This window comes from Canis lupus, chromosome 23 (genome assembly GCF_048164855.1).
Source record: "Canis lupus baileyi chromosome 23, mCanLup2.hap1, whole genome shotgun sequence".
Classification (NCBI taxonomy): Eukaryota; Metazoa; Chordata; class Mammalia; order Carnivora; family Canidae; genus Canis; species Canis lupus.
In genome coordinates, this window is record NC_132860.1 from 50,879,170 (window position 1) to 50,892,881 (window position 13,712).

Genomic DNA, 13,712 nt, shown 5'->3' on the forward strand with positions numbered 1-13,712 from the left:
TTCTGAGTGAAGCACCAATAGGGCAAGATCTCAACTTGCCTGTTTCATGCTGATACTGACATTAAAACATAACATCAGGGAGTCATTGTTATAACAAAGTTTCTTCCTTTCTTGTCCTACTTAAATTTCCTTCCCAAAGGAATAGATTGGGTCAAAAAAAGAAACCCATTTACTTCTATCATTCCTATATAATCCCAGTCCCACCTCTCTGCCTTCCTGGCTTCTCCTCCAGAAAAAATGGAACCCAATTGGATGGCATGACAGATGCATTAGTGGTCAAAAGTTCATCAATAGCTTTCTGATTCCTGACACAATGGGCTGGAGGGTGCCCCTGTCTTTAGGGAACAATGTAGGCCACCTTAAGTGATACATCAAATGACTCTACTCCTGACCCAAAACAGTTCACCTTGTCTCCAACCCTTCTCTGCAATTAGAGAACTGCCTTGTATTGAGGAAGCTGGATACACGGTATCACTGTTGCTCATTCCATTTCCCAAGATTTCACCTGACTTCTGCCAACCCCATCTAAACTGATTTTTTTGGGATGAGCTGATTACTCTTCCAGAATGAGTGCTCACACTAAGCACAATTTCCAAAACTGACACCTCTCAGTGCAGACATAACATAAAATAGACAATGCAGACATAACAAGAAATTAGATACAGATGGATGCTAGTAAAATAGTTTCCGGAATTATGATTGCAAATCAAACTAGCTTACATAAGATAGCTAAATTCAATCAAATTCATTTTTAAAAACAGTGTTCCTAAGAGTTGTAGACCCCCCCAAAAATAAGAAAATACAAGATCCTATTAAGTTAATTTTTCCATTTACATATCTTTAACAGAATCTATCTCAGTAGGTCGGACTGCCATAATAAAATACTATAGATTCAGTGGCTTAAACAAGAGAAATTTATTTTCTCACAGTACTGGAAGCTAAAAAGTCCAAACTCAAAGTTTCAACAGACTTGAGTTTCTGGTGAGAGCTCTCTTCCTAGTTTACAGACAGCACTTTGCTGTATCTTCATATGATGGTGAGAGAAAGATCCTGGTGTCTCTTCCTTTTTTATAAGGACACCAGTTCCGTAGGATTGAGGGTCCATGCCTATGACTTTATTTAACCTTCATCACTTCCTTAAAAGCTTTTTATTTAATACAGTCATGGGTGGGATGGTTAGGGCTTCCACATCTGAATTCTGAGATGACACAACTCAGTCCATAGAGAGTCCTAAAATGCAAATTCCATTACACAATCACACTAGAAGGCTTCTTTGAATGGACAGAAAGACGAAGTGTTATGAAACCTTTCACAAATGGAAACTGCTTATTAAGTTACCATGAAATCTATTTTATGGGTAGGAACCAGCATTTGTGTATGTGTATGTATCTGCATCGTGTGAAATGCATTCATTTCCTTCTATATGAGTCGAGTCAAAAGTTTGGAAATACACTGATATAGTATGTATCATTTGAATTTGGGTTCATGGCTTATGACTACCTACTTGAGCAATGGAATGATAACTGAGTGACTGAAAAAGATTATTCAGTATGTCCCATTCTGGTTACAAACAAGCAATCGTCACCATCATGGCTAACCTAATAAGTGTAAATAACCTCAGACAACTGAGATGGTAATAGTGTTCCTCAAGTGGTAAATCTATATTTTAACCCCAGGAGGATTTAGAATTTGGCACATCCAGGTGCATCTGGGTGGCTCAGTCAGTTGAGCATCCAACTCTTGATTTTAGCTCAGGATTAGAACTCACAATCATGAGTCGGGCTCCACTTTGGGCATTGAGCCTACTTAAAAAAAAAAAAAAAAAAAAGATTTTGGCACATCCAGAAAAATTTTTAAAAATCAAAACTATAGCATTAAATTTCCTAGTTAAAATTTTTTCCAAGTAAAAAGTAATTTATTTGATAGTTTATATTTATTATGTTTTTAATAGTTTGACTTTTAAAAAAAATAACTCAAATTTAGAAACTTTAATTATTTGACTCAAAGAGTTAAATTGAAATTTTAAAAAATTTATGAAACTAGCTTTACAATAGGCTATATGTTATAAGTTTCTTACTAAATTGATAAGATTATTTATTATTTAGAAAGATTTTGCCTAAGTAGAAGATTGAAGAGCTAAAAAAAGAAAAAAGTAAATATTAAATGTTTAAACACTGGACCATTAAATTGGTGCCAATGGGAAGGATGTTAAATTTGTAAATGAAACCAAACATTATTCAAGGTTCCTTTAAGAACAATTGCTAACATTTGCTATATTTTATATATGGACCAATACCATTTGTGAGTTGAATCCAGAGGCTTATGACAAAATGAGTTTAAAAAAAAAAAACTAAAGTTTTTAAACTAAAATGTTAGTATTTAAAATTTTAAATAAAAGATTCTGATAATCTTTTCTGTTGATTAAAAACTGTCCTCAAGTGTGCCAAAAAACACACATCAACACTGAGAGTGAGAACATCATTTGACACAAATAATTACAATATAATTGAAGGGCGTCTTCTTTATTGTCGCCTCCCAATAGAGGTCCTGGTTACAGGCTGCCTCTCCTGCACTCGTATATAGTTAAGTATGGCATTGCTATCTACTTATCATTCCACTTACCTTTTCTCCCCTTGCCTGATTATAACACTATATCCTCCATTCTCTTTTCTAAGACCCTCTTCAATCATGACACCCACCAGAAATTGTTATAGATCAGCCGTTCTCAAACAATAGCCAGCCTCAGGATGGTCATTGGATCATCAGCAGTACCTTGTTAAAACACAGATGCTGGGCAAAAGCCTGGAATTTTGTATTTCACAAGTAGAAGATGTAACCCAACAATTGGCATTTGTATTCAGTTCCCAAGTGATGCTAATGCTGTTTGTCCTTAGGTTCCTAATATTTCACTCATTAATTTAGCCAAAAAATATTTACTGAACACACACTGTATGTCAGAGCATTTACTCTCCCCTAGGGCAGTCCTCACCTAGAAGCCATCAAGAACAAATTTGTGTGCTGAGGGACTTTGGAATGGTTCTACTCTGGACAATCTTCTTCCACTAATTCTATTAGCAAACATACTTCAAGACAGTGCCAAGGAAAACTTCTAATCTAAACTAAATCTACACTTCTAAACATACTAATCTAGGCTCAATTATTTATAATCTGAATTAGTGGAGTTACAATTAATGAGTTTTTTTGCTCTCCAAAATTGTATTTTGCACTTACATAGGACATTGATTAAAACTGAGTTTGGAGCTTTGGTTAGATTCCATTTTGCCTTTTTTTTTTTTTTTTTTTTTTAAGATGTAGGGAATATTTTTGGAACATTTGATGATATTAATTTTCTTCAAGTTTTAGTTATTTTGGAGAACTTTCTTTTTCTTTGGTGACATGTTCAAATATGAAGGGATGATATGTCAAAATGTCTATTTTTACCTTAAATTTTACCAAAATGTCTAATTTTTACTTTAAGTGTTTCAAATTACCTTAACTTTTACATATATATATATATGAGATATCAGCAAATACGGCAATATATTGACATTTGTTGAATTCAGGTGAAGAGTATGCAAGTATTGATTGTATTTTTTTTTTTTTTTTTTACTTTTCTGTGTGCTTGAAAATCTTTCTAATATAAATTTTGAGGAAAAAGAAGTTTGGAGGACTTACAATAACTCATCAAATATTCATCTTCCATGCCAACAAGATTTTCATTACCTGGTAAATGTTGTTCTACTTGACACCATGACATAACAGAGCTCAGACAGCTTCACAAATCTTTGAAGCATTCTTTGAAAGATCACAGAGGAAAGGATTAGAAGGGTAAGTGTGCTATAGTACTGAGTGGAATCAAGACTACTTACACTACTTTTATTTATCTGGTAAACTAAAGTTTAATCTCAGTAATTTACCTCTGTCTCACAATAAAACCTTAATAAATTGGCAGCTGGAGAAAAAAAGAATTCACTAATAAATATAAAAATAAAACTACACTTTCTGAAAAAAAATAAATGCCATTATTGTACACAATTTTGTAAAAATTTCTAATTCCATTATCAGAATTACACTGACAGAATGTAACTTAATGTACATTTTAGGGGATAATATGCATTTTATTTTATTTCTCATAAAGAAAGCTGCCACTGTGACTGTTGCAGATTCTCTTTCAGATTTGGTCTTTTTTTCCATCTAAAATGCTCAAACTATAGAGACTGTGGGTCTGTTCTTTTTCAATTATTCTCCTTATCACATTCATTAGCGTGCTTCACTCTGATTGAGTTATTACTTTTTCTTGCTCGTTATGGAGTCATTTATTTGAGTTAGTTTCCTTAAGCTCCTTCTGGGCTGCTTATTTTCCTCATTACATTTTTCATTGCCTTTGCCAAGGCCTGTTACAGCATGCTGAATGGCAGCAGTTCTAACACAGATTTGGTCAAGGCCTAGAAGCACAGATATAAAGCTCTACTCTACCTTTCATATTCAGTCACATGTAGAAAAACCTCCATGCCAAATGAAAGAATCCTTTCTCTGCTCTCCTACCAATCTGTTTAGTCTCCTCTCCCAGAGAAGCCAAGAAACAATTTTTAGAGGCTTATAAGGCATTCATATATTCAAAATATTTATTAGGTATCTTCTGTGGGTTGATAGTATAAAACGTACAAGAAATACAGAGAAGAATAAGATAAGAATGGTCTTAAAGTCTAATATCAGAGGGAAAAAGAGTTATATATAAAAATATGTTATAAATTTGTTTAAGTGTTTTAACAAAGACATTCATTGTATGAGATTTTAGAGTGTGAGACAATTCTTTTTACCCTGGAGGGTTGGTTTATTTGTTGTGGGTTTTCTGCCCTCATCTTCATAAAGTGAAGAGTAGAAGTGAGAGTGAAGAGTAGTAGACTTAGTAGTTGCTAAGTAAAAGCTTACCTCCTTCCTGTGTGCCCAGTGGTTGCTATGGAATCTGGCAGAAGCCACCCTTACAATGGCTTCAGTGAGAAGTAAGGAGGTACAAAATTTCCTCTCCAAACATAGCTGCAAGTCTCCAAGCATACATGAGTCAAGTGTCAAAAACACCACTACTGATTCTTGTCCCTGGAAGAGATTCCTCATCTTCACCTTAAGTCATAAGAAGCATAGCCGTATTTCAGGTATGGAGTAGAAAGGCACCTAAATGAAATTATGAATGAAAAGGGAGTAAGTCAGAAAGTCTGGGAAGATGGTGGAGTAGGAGGACATTAAGCTCACCCCACCCCACGTTTACAACAGGTATTACTCACATCCAAATAAGTAACCTGGAGAGTGGTCTGTGGACTGGCAAAACAGACTCCACAGCCTCATGTAGAGGAGCCACTTCAGAGAGGGTTAGGCAGAAACAGTGGTAGGTAGCTGCCCCCAGGAGGAAAGCATCACAGAGCCTACAGGAGGAGAAGGAATCCCCATGACGTCTGGCCTTGAAAGCCAGAGGAACTGGGTTCTTGCCCTTAAAGAGATGTCTGCCTGAGAATCAGCAACACAGAAGCAACAGTTTGCATAACACCTGGGGCAAACCAGAGGGAGACCTATTTATACTGATTTAGGAGCATGTTGGGGGACTTCTCCTGGAGCAAAGGAACTGGCAGTTCCCATCTTCCTTCCCCACCCCTCAGCCCAAACACAGAGCCGCCTTCAGGAGCTGGTGCCTACAGACACTCGCTACCTAACCTGCTAGCTGTGCACCTGTCCACGAGTTCTCCTGAGGACTTGCCTGCTCCAAACTTGCTGGCCTTGGCCTAGTACAGATTTTGTTAATGAAGTATGTGCCCCACCCAGCTGCCACACACTGACATCACCCACCCCCCAGCCACTGCTGCATGCTGCACCCAGCTGCTCCACGCAAAGATGCCACTTGACCGTGGTCCCCCCCATTGTGTGGTGCCATGTCCTGGATCACCATCACTTTTCTGGAGGTCTGGCCTAGGACTAGTGGCTCAGTGTAATTTTGCTAACACCATGGGCACATCTTGCCCAGTCTCCACACACAGATGCCTCACATGCCCCAGCTGCTGTCACTGCAGATGCAAACCATGGCCTTGACACCATCATGCTCTGGGGGATCTGGCGTAGGAGTAGTGGCTCAGTGCAAATTTTGCCAATACCACCACCCTGCCCACAGCCCTCCTGCAGTTATACCCTCTTAGAGAATGCCTGCCAGGGTCTCACTAACACCACAGAGAGCAAGCACAGCCAACAAGAGGTAGAGAGTCAGTGCAGATGTTTGGACTTAAAGGAAAAGTTACTCAGACACAACAGCAGGACACAAACAACACACATAAGACATTCTCCTAAAGTACCAGGTTCTGGTGATCAGGGGACTCTGTACTGCAGGGCACTACAGGACCTCTTCTTCATGCAGCCACTTCTTCAAGAGCAGAAGACATAGCTGGCTTTCCTAACACACAGAAACAGACACAGATAGGTAGACAAAATGAGGAGACAGAGAAACCTATCCCAGATGAAAGAACAGGACAAAATCACAGCAGAAGAGCTAAGCAAAACAGAAATAAGTAATATGCCCAATAGGTAATTTAAAGTAATGATCATAAAGATACTCACTGGACTTCAGGAAAGGATGGAGGACATGACTAGGGCACTTGACAAAGAGATAAAAAACAACAGTAACAAAGAGGAAGAACTCAATAATGAAATTAAAAGATAAAAGATGGGTTAAGCAGTAAGCTACAGGAAGCAGAGGAATCTATAAGTGACCTGGAAGATTTGGTAATGGAAAGCAATCAAGCTGAACAGGTAAGAGATAAGCAAATACTGCATAATGAGAATAGACTTAGAGAACTCATTGATTCTGTCTAGCATGATAACATTCACATTATAAGGATCTCAGAATGAGAAGAGAGGGAAAGAGAGGCAGAAAATGAATTTGAAGAAGTAATAGCTGAAAACTTCCTGAATCTAGGGAGGGAAACATTCAAGAGGCACAGAGATCCCCCCCAAAATTCAACCCAAGGAGGTCCACACTAAGACACATAGTAATTGAAATGGCAAAAAATAGTGATAAAGAAAGAATTTTAAAGGTTGAAAGAGAAAAGAAGACATTTACATGCAAAGGAAATCACATAAGGCTATTGGTGGAATTTTCAGCAGAAAATTTGGAGACCAAAAGAGAATGGTATGATATAGTCAAAGTGCTGAAAATGAAAAATAAATAAAATCTTAAAAAGAGGGAACCCTGGGTGGCGCAGCGGTTTAGCGCCTGCCTTTGGCCCAGGGTGCGATCCTGGAGACCCGGGATCGAGTCCCACATCGGGCTCCCGGTGCATGGAGCCTGCTTCTCCCTCTCCCTCTGCCTATGTCTCTGCCTCTCTCTCTCTGTGACTATCATAAATAAAAATAAAAATTAAAAAAAAAAGAAATAGGCTCACATCTTAAAAAAAAAATCTTAAAAAGAAAAAAAGAAAAAATTCAATGGTGGTTCAATATTCACTAATCAAAGTGATATGTCACATCAATTAGAGAAAGCATAAAAAACCATGTGATCATTTCAATAAGCATAGAAAATGCATTTGACAAAGTACAACATCCACGTATGATGAAAGCCCTCAACAAGGTAAATTTAGAGGAAACATACCTCAACATAATAAGGGCTATATATGAAAACCCCACTGTAAATATCATGCTCAATGGGGAAAAGCTAAGAGCTTTCCCTGTATGGGTAGGAACAAGCAAGGATGTCTACTCTCATCACTTTTATTCAACATAGTAATGGAAATTCTAGCCCAGACAACAAAAAGAAATAAAAGGCACCCAAATCAGTAAGGAAGAAGTAAAACTTTCACTAATCATGATGACATATTAGGTGCTTTTGTTGTTGTTTTTAATTTCTTTTTAAATTTAAATTTGATTTGCCAACATATAGTATGTTGTGCTCATCCCATCAAGTGCCCCCCTCAACCCCAACCCCCTGCCCGCCTCCCCTTCCACAACCCTTTGTTCATTTCCCAGAGTCAGGAGTCTCTCATGGTTTGTCTCCTTCTCTAATTTTTCCCACTCAGTTCCCCTCCTTTCCCTTATAATTCCTTTCACTATTTCTTATATTTCCCACATGAGTGAAACCATCTGATGATTGTCCTTCTCGGATTGACTTACTTCACTCAGCATAATACCCTCCGGTTCCATCCATGCTGAAGCAAATGGTGGGTTATTCGTCCTTAGTGATGGCTGAGGAATATTCCATTGTATACATAGACCACATCTTCTTTATCCATTCATTTGTCGATGGACACTGAGGCTCCTTCCACAGTTTGGCTATTGTGGACATTGCTGCAGTGAACATTGGGGTGCAGGTGTACTGGCGTTTCGCTGCATCTGTATCTTTGGGGTAAATCCCCAGCAGCGTAATTGTTGGGTCGTAGGGTAGCTCTATTTTTAACTTCTTGAGGAAACTCCACACTGTTTTCATGACATGATATTGTATAGAGAAAACCCCAAAGACTCCACCAAAAAGCTACTAGAACTAATAAATGAATTCAGCAAGGTCACAGAAAATAAAATCAATGTATAGAACTCCATTGCGTTTCTATATACCAATAATGAATCAGCAGAAAGAGAAATTAAGAAAGCAAATCCACTATCATTATCACTATCATCCTTGATTTATATCCTGGGAAGCCAGAATGCCTGAAAGGTAAATCTCCCTAAATCGCCTCGCTAAGAAATGGCCTTTTTGTTACCATTTGAGTAATGTCTCTACTATAACTCATGAGACTGAAAATTTAATTAGAAAAGAAATGAGGTAAGTCTTTGCTTACACTTGTGTTCTCAGCATATATAGCAGCACAAGTATATAATGGATACCTATAAATATTTGTTCAATACTTTTCTTTTTTTAAAAAACAAATAATTTAGTTAGATAGACCTGGATTAAAGTTCCAATACCAGTATCTTCTAGCTATGTAAACTTAGACAAATTAACCACTTTGAGTCATAATTTTCCCACTTATTGAAAATGGGGCTAATGGTACTTAACTCTTCACAGGGGTGTGGAGAAGCTTAGATGAGGCAAGAAAAAGAAAAAGTTAAGTATATCTGTGAAAATCAGTCAAGAAAAGCACAAAATAAAGGTGTGTAAAAATATGATAATAAATATCTGAAATGTGGAGGGGAGAGGAGTAAAGAACAAATTAAAAATTAAGGGACCATCAGCATAATATAGACTGTCATATGCAGATGTTATATATAAACCAAATGGTAACCACAAAAAACAAACAGACATACAGTAATATATAATCAAAATTAAAGAAGAAATCCAAGTATTTCTCTAAAGAAAATCAGCAAACCATGAAAGAAAAAAAAGAGAAGAAAGGATCAGAGTAGAATTACAAAAACGACCACGAAACAAGTAACAAAATGGCAATACAGATCTATAAATAATTACTTTGAATGTTAATGGACTAAATGCTCCAATCAAAAGTCAGTGTAACAGAGTGGGTAAAAAATAAGACTCATCTATGTGCTGCCTATAAAAGATTCATTTCAGATCTAAAGATATCTATAGTTTGAAAGTAAAGGGATGGAGAAATATTTATAATGCAAATGGGTATCAAAAGGAAGCTGGAGTAGCCATACTTGTATTACACAGAATAGACTTTAAAACAAATTCTATAAAAAGGAACAAAGCAGGATGGTATATAATAATAAAGAGAACAATCCAATAAGAATATGTACAACTGTAAACATTTATGCACCCAACATGGAAGCACTCAAACAGATAAAACAGTTAATAACAAACATAAAGGAACTAATTGATAATTATACAAGAATAGTAGGGAACTCTTTTTTAAAGATGTGTTTATTTATTTTATATATAGAGAGAATACACACACACAATGGGGAAGGGCAGAGGTAGAGGGAGAGAGAGAATCTCCAGCAGACTCCCTGCTGAACACAGAGCCTGAAGCAGGGCCCCATCTCATGACCCTGGCATCATGATCTGAGCCAAAATCAAGAATCAGATGCTTAATTGATTGAGCCACACAGGTGTCCCAGTAATAAGTAGGGAACTTTAACTTATCATGATGGATAGATTTCCACACAGAAAATCAAAAGGAAACAGAGTCTTTGAAGGACACACTGGACCAGATGGATCTAACAGATATATTCAGAACATTCCATCCTTGGGACACCTGGGTAGCTCAGCGGTTAAGCGCCTGCCTTTGGCTCAAGGAGTGATCCCGGGATCCAGGATTGAGTCCCGCATTGGGCTCCCTGTGGGGAGCCTGCTTCTCCCTCTGCCTATGTCTCTGCCTCTCTCCGTGTGCCTCCCATGAATAAATAAATAAAACCTTTAAAAAGAGAGAGAGAGAGAGAGCATTCCATCCTAAAACAGCAGAATACACATTCTTTTCAAGTGCACATAGACATTATCCAGAATAGATCACATATTAGGCCACAAAACAGTCCTCGACAAGTTAAAAAAAGATGGAACTCATACCAGGCATCTTCTCTGACCACAGAACTATGAAACTAGAAATCAACCACAAGAAAACATCTGGAAAGAGCACAAATACATGGAGGTTAAATAACATGTTACTAACCAATGAATGGGTCAACCAGGAAATCAAAAAGTACATGGAAACAAACAAAAATGAAAACACAATGGTCCAAAACCTTTGGGATGCAGCAAAAGGTGTTCTAAGAGGGAAGATTATAGCAATAGAGGCCTACCTCAAGAAAAAAGAAAAATCTCAACCTAACCTCACACCTAAAGAAGCTAGAAAAATAACAACAAACAAAATCAAAAGCCAGCAGAAGGAAGGGAATAATAAAGATTAGAGCAGAAATAAATAAAATATAAACTAAAAATAACCAATATCATATCACAGAAACCAAGAGCTGGTTCTTTGAAAAGAGCAACAATATTGATGAGGCAAGCTCTATCACCGTGCCCTGCACAGAAGGTGCTCATTACATTTTAGTCTCCGTATCTTTTGCCATCTGCTCTATAGTTTTGTCAGTTAGCAAACATCATGGTTTGCCACAAGAGGGCAATACTATATGGAAACAGAAACCTATGCCAAAAAAAAAAAAAAAAAAAAAAAAGTAAAGAAAAGAAAAGACCAAATAAACAAAGACCCCCCAAAATATCCCACAACAAAACGAAAACCAAAATCAAACTTTCCAAAATTACATTACTTTCTTCCTCCTTACCTTTCTATCCTTCTTTTCTACCCCATGAATATAATTTGTCGATTAGGGTTTCATGTGTAGAATTCTGTTCTTTTCCTCCATTGTGTTCTTTTTTTTTTAAATCATTTTTATGTATTTACTAATGAGAGATACAGAGAGAGAGGCAGAGGGAGAAGCAGGCTCCATGAGCCTGATGTGGGACTTGATCCCTGGTCTCCAGGATCAGCCCCTGGGCTAAAGGCAGGTGCTAAACCACTAAGCCACCAGGGCTGCCCCATTGTGCTCTTTAATAATCAATCAGTAGGGAACTTAAAAATCATACAGTCACAAGGAACAAATTCTACTCTCTGCAATTGTTCCTGCTCCCTTAGTTGGTGAATTGACTTGCTGCTTCCATGATCCCTTTATTAAGTTAAACTCTACACTCCTGGGTGTTAGTGCTATACTTCTTTCCTCCAGACAGCACCCTTGGTCACATAAAGTTTACCTCAAACTCAGCATGGAAAACTAAGCTTATCCACATTTATTCTAAAAAGATAATGCTTCTGTATTATATAAGCTCAAATCCTATTAATTATACTAGTTTGCTGCCTCATCCATGCAATCATAATATGTGTTTCCTTTCTTTATTTAGTCTGCTTATTGCCTATCTCTTCCTTATTCTCATGTCTACCTACATGGTCCAAATCTCCTCTTCTCATCTTTCAGCCATTTACCTTTTAGTCTTCCAACCATTTCTCATTAGTCCATTTATTGAATAATAAGTGCTTGGAATCAATACGCTTACACAAAGTGGTCTATGTCCTGTGCTCTTCCAAAGAAAGACTCCCATTTCTTTCCCTGGGACTAAATGTTTCTTTTCAATCCAGTTTACATTTAACACTTGTCTGTTTCATGACAAAAGTGGAAAGGACGACAGGAGCATTATATTTGAGAGGAATTCTGCAATTTATGAAACCATTTTTTAGTTGCAAAATGACAATGTTTGCAGGTCACATAGGCTTCTGTCATTAACAATATGTACACTTGCCCATCAGATAATGCAAGGTCATACACCAACAAATCTGACAAGAAACAGTAATGTTGGGAGCATTGTGGGGCCAAAGACAAAAATAAAACTTCTAATTAGGAACACCTGGGTGGCTCAGTGGTTAAGCATCAGCCTTTGGCTTAAGACGTGATCCTGGAGTCCCAGGATCGAGTCCCACATCGGGCTCCCTGCATGGAACCTGTTTCTCCCTCTGTCTGTGTCTCTGCCTTCTCTCTCTGTGTGTATCTCTCATGAATAAATAAATAAATAAAATCTTAAAAAAAAAACCTTCTAATCATTACAATAAACAATATCTGCTAGGGTGCTATGGATGGGCTCAATCTGAACTTTCTTCTGCCAGCAGATTATCTAAGAAACTCTTGACTCAAAAATTTATCTAGTGTAAAATAGTATTGAAAACAAATCTGATTCTTCAGTCTTCTTTGTTTCTTTTATTAACAACTGGAACAGCTAAATGAAATATTCCAGGCACAAAAGACAAATATTTCATGATTCCACTTACATGAGGTACCTGGAGTAGTCAAATTTGTAGAGACAGAAAGTAGAATGGTGGCTACCTAGGCTTGGGTGGTGGTGGTGGTAAATTGTTCTTTAACAGGTGTACAGCTTTAGTGGGGGAACATGAAAAAGTTCTGGAGATGGATGGTGGTGGTGGTGATGATAGTACAACATTGTGAATGCACTTAAATGCCATTGAATTGTACGCTTAAAAGTGGTTAAAGTGGTAAATTTTATATTATATATATATTTTTTACACAACAGATATACCCTAAAACAAATTTGAACTATGTGTTTTGTTCATTTGGATTCAATATTATTTTTCTAGATATGGTGTGAAATTCAACTAGAATTGTATAAACCCAATTTCATAGAAGATGCTTTGGGAAAAGATAACACATAGGTAGAAATGGAGGCAGTGACAGTGTCCCTACCTTCTCACTGTAGGAAAGGCCAAAGAGGAAGGTTAGTCTTTTCAGGTACATTCACCTTCAATTTAGTAACATTTTACCAGGCCTGAACTTGGCTTCAAAATATCTGAGTCTCAGAAAGGCCTATGTCTATAAAACAAATAAAAAAAATATTGCATTTCCCCTCTTATCCCTGGGGATACGTTCTATGACCCCCAGTGAATTCCTAAAACTGTGACAGTACCAAGCCCTATACACACTGCGTTTTTTTTTTCCTATACCTACATACCTATGATAAATGTTAATTTATAAGTTAAATACAGTAAGAGATTAACAAAAACAATGATAAAACAGAAAAACTGTTATACTATAATAAAAGTTCTGTGAACTGGTCTCTGTCTCTCTCCCATTTTTTTTTTTTTTAATTTATTTATTTGAGAGAGTGAGAGAGAAAGAGAGCACAAGCAGGAGGAATGGCAGGCAGAGGGATAAGCAGACTCCTCAGAGCAGGGAGCCTGACTTGAGGCTCCATCCCAGAACCCAGGGGTCATGAACTGAGCCAAAGGCAG

At 37.3% G+C, this 13,712-nt stretch overlaps 1 long non-coding RNA gene across 1 annotated transcript; it reads right to left on the minus strand.

The window, feature by feature from the left end:
* Nucleotides 1-929: 929 nt before the first annotated feature.
* LOC140615616 (uncharacterized) lies at nucleotides 930-5,490 on the minus strand. Its single transcript, XR_012016111.1, has 3 exons — nucleotides 5,283-5,490; nucleotides 4,933-5,172; nucleotides 930-1,230 (listed from the first exon to the last, which is right to left on the minus strand). It is a non-coding gene; the product is annotated as an uncharacterized lncRNA (long non-coding RNA).
* Nucleotides 5,491-13,712: the final 8,222 nt, after the last annotated feature.